This window comes from Triticum urartu, chromosome 5 (genome assembly GCF_003073215.2).
Source record: "Triticum urartu cultivar G1812 chromosome 5, Tu2.1, whole genome shotgun sequence".
NCBI classification, from domain to species: Eukaryota; Viridiplantae; Streptophyta; class Magnoliopsida; order Poales; family Poaceae; genus Triticum; species Triticum urartu.
The window spans coordinates 95,041,593-95,049,610 of NC_053026.1; positions in this window are offsets into that span (position 1 = coordinate 95,041,593).

Genomic DNA, 8,018 nt, shown 5'->3' on the forward strand with positions numbered 1-8,018 from the left:
GAAAACGTGAACCATTTTTGAAATTCACAAACACTTTTTGAAAAAACACTACTTTGAAACCTGAACAAAATTTTGAAATGCGAACAAATTCTGATAATTTGTTCCCATTTGTTCAAAAATTAGGAAGTGTTTGAACTTTAAATTTTTGTTCAGATTTCAAAATTTGCTCCCACTTTTACAAAAAATGTTTATGTTTAAAAACTGTCTTGTTTTGAAAAATTGTTCGCACTTTAATTTTTCAGGTTTAATTTTTTTCGTGTTTTCAAAAAATTTGTTCATTTTTTAAATATTGCCACTTAAAAAAAATTCAGGGATTTAAAAAATGGTTCACGTTTTCAATATTTCTTTGTGTTTTTCAAAAACTGTTTGTAATTAAAAAAATCGCATTTCTGCAAAATCGTGTGGAATTTTTTTAAGGATATTCAGATTTCAAACTTGTTGATAATTTTTAATAAAATGTTCCAAATCTCGACATTGCGTTGTGTAGTTAAATATTTTGCGCTTCTCATTTATAACCAAAAGTTATCAGTTAGAGTGGTTAGTGGGAGTAGTTTAGAAGCACCCGGTCCCAAGTTTGATTCCTCGTGAGTCTCGGTTTTATGGATAGTTTTAAGCCTTGCGTTACAAAAAAGAAAAACACGCTTCGCTCCTGGTGGGCTGGCCCAGTCGCCTTCGGCCGCAGCCAGACCTGCCATGTCAACATTGTCTCAAAAAAAAACCTGCCATGTCAACAATCTCTTTGTTAACTCGCTCAGGGTTTAAAACAGACTGGAATCTGAAAGTTCGATGTGCTTTCGTCTACAAGATTAAGGTTTGTTTTGGAATTTTTCCAAAAGGGGTTTGCTAGTGGGATCTACATTGTAACTCTCTTTCTCTGCTCCATCATGGCACTTTTGTTCCATCCCGGTGTCGTCCTGGCGCATAATCTGGAAGTGCTGGGCCTTGCTTAACATTAAATTTTTTTGCTCTGCCCTCTTTGGTTCAAGGAGAATGAAATCATGCATCACCTTCTTTCTCGGGTGCATTTTCTCCCACATCACTGGACATGAAAATTCTGTCGTGCTTCCACCTCAACATCTGAAAATTCGATGTGCTTTCGTCTACAAATTTAAGGTTTGTTTTGGATTTTTTCCGGAAGGGGTTCGCTAGTGGCATCTACACCGTAACCCTCTTCCTCTGCTCCGTCATGGCACTTTTGTTCCATCCCGGTGTCGTCCTAGCGCATAATCTGGAAGTGCTGGGCCTTGCTTAACATCAAATTTTTTTGCTCTGCGCTCCTTGGTTCGAAGAGAATGAAATCATGCATCACCTTCTTTCTCGGGTGCATTTTCTCCCACACCATTGGGCATGAAAATTCTGTCGTGCTTCCACCTCAACATCTGACCATCAGACAGCACGGCGGCCTTCTTCAATTGATGTGAGGTCACGACTGCGTCATCCACCGGCATGTGCAATGCTTTCGTCTTCGACGGTATGCGGCCATGACATCAAAGGCACACTCTGAGCTTGCACCGGAGCCAAAGGCTTAGATAAAATTATACTCCTTCTGTCTCGAATGTCTCAATTTTATACTAAGTTTAGTACAAAATTATATTAAAGTTGAGACAGTTATTTTAAGACGGAGGGAGTACTTGTAACATGAACCTGATGTGCCGGTCTTTGTGACTCCAGCTTGTGCGCATTACCAGGAGTTGCACCTTGTATTTTCTCTCCCCTATCAATGAGACGATACGCAATTATGCATATTCATGAAAAAAAAAAATGCTGCGCGCGGCTAAGTTAGTATGCTGCGCGAGTTGGAACGTGTCCGTGGCAACGCGGCGTGCAGTGGCATGGGACGGGATACGAGTCCATTTTATAGGTACTCCCTCTGTAAATAAATATATGAGCGTTTAGAGTATTAAAGTAGTGATCTAAATGCTTTTATATTTCTTTACATAGGGAGTAGGATGCAGCGGCACGCAGTGCAGAGTCGGTGACATGGTGCGACTGCTTTTGTTCGTTCAGGTGCCTCCTCACAGTCACACTCGCAATGGCAGTCACGTCCCGTCGTCCGGCTTCCGTTTGACGGCCGGTCGGTCGAGGGCGAGAAGGAATCAGCAGCAGGAGAGGAGTTTTTCCTTGGTCTCGAAGCATATAAAGCGTCTCTTGCCTGCAGCGCAATCCCATTTGATTCTTCCAAGCTAGTAGTAGAAGCCTAGAACCCAGCCCGTCGCGGCAGCATGCGAGCTTTGCCTTGCCGTGCCTGCAGCTCGTCCTCCCCGCCGGGTCGGCAGTGGCCGGCGGTAGCTTTACCCTAGATTTGGCCCGGCAGGGAGCCAACCAAAAGCTGCCGCGACGAGACGCCGGCCTCGGAGGCCGCGCCGGTGGGCGCTGAACCGGAGAGGGATCGGGTCACATGGGAGGCACTCGCCTCGCCTACCTCGCTGCCGGCTGCTTTTTCCTCCCCTCCCGGCCATCTTTGACTGCCTATATATTTGGGGAACCTAGACTAGAGGGAGGGAGGGAGGAGTCTTCCAGGCCAAGATATCTTTGATGCTGCCTGCCTCTGCCTCTGCCTGATTGATTGGTTGATGATTCCTCGTCGCGCACTAGTCGTACCTTGCACTGTCAGCGCTCTGCTCACGCACTTGAGCTCCCAGGGATATATTTGTAGATGAGGAGATTCACAAACTATCTGAACAATCAGTTACACCTTTGTATATAAAAAGATACAACCAGTATCTGCTTTGCTTTCTTTGGTATGTGAAAAATTTACCGTAGAACAAGTGCTTCAAAAAAGAAAAAAGCCCACACATTTTCTCCTTTGAGACTACAACATAATCCTTCAGTTTCAAAATATATGTGTTTTTTTGTACTTTGCAGCTTCCAAATTTGACAATTATAAACTATGTTGTGCTATGATTTCTTCTTCTTTTAATGATACCATTTACATTTAACCAACTAAGTTATTTTAGGTACCTAGTGATATTTTTTTATCAAGAACATATACAATGCTTCCCAAAAAGACATAAAAAACGGATTTTATTGGAAATATTGATACAAGATGCATCTAAGCACACAATTCAATACACGACTTGAGAAAAAGGTTAACTGGACCAACTGTTCACATCATACTCGATACCCCGCTCATCACCGTGAAATTAGATATATATAGTTTTCTAATATTTATATATAGTCTGTGTAGAATACTAATTCTGTCATTACTATTTTAAACTACGAGAGAAATTTTTGCATAAGCAAAAAAGTCTTAACACGAAAAATTGTACACGTCACAATTAAAACCCACTTAAAATACACTAATACATGTTGCATTGTAGAGGATTCTCATGTGTACATCAGACGAATGCTAGTGATCTCTCGGGAGAGATAGACTAGAGGTCCGAGTGAGGAAATGCCATGTAACTCGAGTGACGACGTCGGCGTGTGGTCCGATTCTCTGGAGAGACGCCACTCATTAACACGGGGGAATGCCAGCGCGGGCCATCTCCGAGTCCAAATTTATGAGGCTCGCGCCTTGGAGCCTAGAAGAAGGGCCAAGTTAACCCGTAGAGGGGCGTCGAGCTCTTCCCATCGCAATCCTGAAGATGACTTGAGTCGGGTTTGATTAGGTGTCCGAGTGCATGGTAACCCTTGGAGGGCGATTGGTCGGACCGATGAGTGTTACTTAGGAAAGGAATCGGAAGCGACCAATCGAGTTGAATCGTAGCCAGAATCTTGTTGTTCGAAATTTCGCATGCGCGCGTGGAAGCGGTTGCACCGCGGCTAGTGGGCAAAGTGGGGCACGACGCCTCGATTTTCGCCCGGGAAATCCGCCACGTGCCCTGTTTCCTCTGCGCGGTGAATGCGGCGGGCGCTGTTGGATCCATAGATCGAGGTCGGAGATTCACGGGGCAGATTTACCCATGGTATAAAGAGCGAACAAACTAGGGCGGAGGGGATAGATCCCCTTGTCACCTCGCCCGCTCCGTTGTTCCTCGACTCATCCACGTCCACCCTAAGCATCAACCCACTACGATAGAATGGGGGAACGACTCGACGGTGAGCCTGGAGAAGGCGAAGTCGGGGAAGAGCGCATCGTCGAGCGGCGGTCCACCGGCGGGCCGAACCGAGGGGGACTGGATGCCGTCCAGGGTCACGCGGAAGAGATTGCTGGAATTGGAGGACGAGAAGTTGATTTCGAAGGGCCGTTGGAGGTTGCCGGAGGCAGACGAGGTAGAGCCCGCACCACAGGCGGACGAGCAGGCCCTCCTCGTTGCCCACATCGAGAGAGGTTTTTCTTTGCCATCCCATCCTTTTTTCCGCGCATTCCTGGACTTCTTCGGGGCGCAGCTCCACCAACTTCCGCCGAATGCCACCATCTATCTGTATGCTTTTGTCTTACTCTGTGAGAATGTCATCGGTTGCTACCCCCACCGGGTGCTGTTCAAGCACATTTTCACCTGTCGGTCGATGACCGTGAAGAAGGATTCGCTGGATGGGGCGAAGACCAACGTGACCTAGCAGTGTGGCGGACTGGGCATACAGCTCAGGGGGCGGAGAGCCTTCCCCAAGATGAGCTTCCCCGACTCCGTCAAGGGCTGGCATGACAGTTGGTTTTACTGGAGGGACATCCCGAGTGCTAGATCTCTAAATGGACTTCCCCCTTACTCGAGGGTGAGAGTTGTTGCTCCCCCGTCCCTCGAGGTAGCCAAGGATGAGAAAGTAGATGTAGGTATTCTAGTCAACGCCTTGGTCGGAGTTGTGAGGGTCGGAGTTGACAGGATGGACCTGCTAGAGGTGTTCCTCAGTCGGAGGATCTAACTGCTGTAGGCCAGGGCGCACCCCATGTGGATGAAGATCGGGCCGGGTGATCCAATTCGAGTTCATCCCGAGGACTTGACTGAGAAGGCCATAGAGTGAAAGCTCAAGGCCATCACGTCCGCATGAGACAACCCGCGGGGCGCCAGGAAAGTGCCCGCTTAAGACCAGGAGCACCCGCCTGTCAATGTAAGTTTGCATCTAGATCAGCCGAGTCATTCTCTGTAACGACTTTCTCATGCTTGGATCTGATTTCAATGTGATTTCTTTTCAGCAGAGCTTCCAGAAGGTGATTTCGCAGGTACCAAATGTTGATCACGCCCTAGGGGATGTGGCGAGCGGCACCGAGCATCATCATTATGAGGAGGAGGAGGAGTGCGATGAGGAGGAAGAGAGCGACATGACGAGAGCACCGAGGAAGGTGAGGAGGCAGAGTCCTCCCCGTCAGAAGAATTTCCCAGGGAGCCTCGCACCAAAGCACACCATGATTCGAGCGCCCGCGTGGTTGGCATTCGGGCGCCGAGTGGCTCGAAGCCGACTGCTACGGCTCCTGCCACTCGCAGCTTGAAGCACAAGCGGGCAGAGTCTACGGAGTCAGTCAAGAAACAACGGAAGCATGTTTCTACCAAGCCTCGGAAGGCCGACCTGCCGAAGATCATGGTGGTCATGCTAGTGGCTTCGACGTAAGTGTTAGAGACCGAATTCTTTCTTTGTGCAAATTTGTCTTGACAGATAGTCGAGCGATTCTGTGACTGTAGCAATGAGACATCGACGACTTCACTGGACCCGAATGCCCCTAGGAAGGGCCAGACTAAAGCCCACGCCGCGGACGCTGCCACTTCCAAAGGTATTGACTGGTTCATTCTTCGAATCATGTCCGAGTGACCCACATGATGATGTCTTATTACTCGTGTGAGTGTAGCGCCAACTGACACAATCCAGCTTGATGACGATGACAAGGCCGACCCGCCAAACCCATAGGTTGATGATAGGGTGCCAACTGGCACCGATATTATCTTGCGGGATGCTTCACCAAGCCGAGTGGGCCGCGACTCTCCAGCCAAAGCTGTTGTGAAGCCCGCGGGGTCGAAGCCCTCTGGCCTGGGCTGGTTCCAAGCTTGTGGCCACAACTCTGTCTCCTAAACCCTTATCCATGCCGAAACCAGCCCTTGTCACCGCCTTCACGTTGTACAGGGTCCTGGAGGACCAGGTGGGGGCGAGCAAGGAGGCTCTGATTCAAGTCAAGGTGAGGAACAAGCGACTGAAGGAGGCATATGACGAGAGTGAAGCGTTGCAGACCAACGCCCGAGTAAGTACCATTGTAAGTACGCTTTTTAGTCAGAGTCTTGAAGTTTTTGAGTTTTCTTCTTGTTGGTGCAATATCTTCCTACCTATGTTTTGGAGATTGTTGACGGAAACAGGTATGGACTGATTTGTTTGCTAGTGCATACAGAGAGAAATAGTCCATACAGAACCGCAAAGAATGTTGTCTCCGGGGCCAAGTTCGAGGAACTTCACCGAAGTATATCTGCATTGCAGAGAAGAATGAGCTGCATTTGTTGAAGACATGTATGCGAGAAGATTGATGTGAAGGAATTAACCCCTCGAACGTTTACTGCTGAAGCGAAGCATTTGGTTCGGTATCGTCGTCCAAAGAAATTGACTGCAGCGAACGGAAGTCGAAGACAAATTGAAGACATAATATTCTTTTCGTCTTTGTTCTTTGGTTCATTTGAGTCATAAGACCTCTGTACTATTAAGAGGGGTATAGTTTTTCGAAGCTTAGATCCGCTGTGATGCTTAGCACAAAACCTATGAAAGATGCGAGAGAAATCTTTTTATGCTCCGAATGATTACCTGGCAGCAGTAGACGTTATTCTTTGTGCTGCAGGAGATATATTCCGGGAGTTAGCATTACTTGCTCCGCAAGTAATGTTACCGTTATCCTCAAATTTCCGACCGTTGGACTCGTGTCGTTCAGTCATTGGGTGCTCCTCGTGTCCAATTTGGTCATTTCCCATTAGGGAAGGTTGCGCCTACAAATAGCCACCCACTCCAACATTGTCCGTTGGCTACTCCGCTTGAGATTTCTGAGAAGATTGATTTGAGCAACCCCTTTCCGAGTGATTTGAGTTTAAGATCCACCGAGAGAAAAATCAAGATCCCAAACTTAGACAGTGGTTTAGCATCACAGTAGTTTTGAGTTAGAGTTCTTGTACCTATTACTCTTGAGAGCTGCGCACTCTCTGGACGGATAGGTTTCCGCTCGATGTTGAAGAGTTGTTGTCTTGACCGAGCTAGATCTTCAGCAACCAAGAGTGATTGTGGTTCGCGAAGGTCGACCGAAGCTTCTTCAATGCTCGGATTCAGGTAGAAAGTAAGAGCAGTAGCATATTCATAGGAGAGCTTTGTACTTGAAATTAGTAGTCCCGGTAGTTGGAAAAAGCTCTGAATATAGATTCAAAGCATCAAGATTGGTAGTCTATCATTAGTTGGCCAGTCATAGCAATTTAAGTAGAAAGCTTGCTTTGGGATCAGATCATTCAACTATGTTGTGACTGAGCAGATATGTCTATTGTGCCCGGCAAAAACATATTTGCAAGGAGTTTCCCAAAGGCTTTCTCATTCATAAAAAACAATTTCAAGTATATTTCCGTTCTCCATTCTCTGCTCGGATGATTGCCACTTGTGTGAATTTCATTGCTGTGGGTCCCGTGTGTGCTCGAATAAGATTGTTTTAGGATTCTATTTAGTTGAATTTCTTGACTCTGCGGTGCTGGTTATCGAGTTTATGGCGCCGCTGACCATCCAAAAAGAACGCCGTCAAGTATCTACCATGAGTGAAATCAACTAGAGTCTGATCAGCTTTGAGTTGAAGGAGAATAGGTCGAAGAGAGTTTATCTTCCGTGTTAAGTCACAACCCCTCCAACCAAACGTAGCCCTTTGGCAAAAGGGTGAACTGGTCTACCAAATATGATTGTCGCCATCGATCACCACTGGTTCATTCTACTTTACTGCAATTCCTTCAGCAGTTTACATTCGTGTTCCGTGTCGATAGTTTACCTGATCATTATCATCTGTTGTGTTCCCTTTATGTATCGTTCTATTCTATTGTCAACCTCGAACATCATTGTGTTCATATCATTTCATTTTCATCACTTGTTTTCATTTGTCACTGTCATATTCCTCGGTTCATCTATGATATCTTACTAGAGTT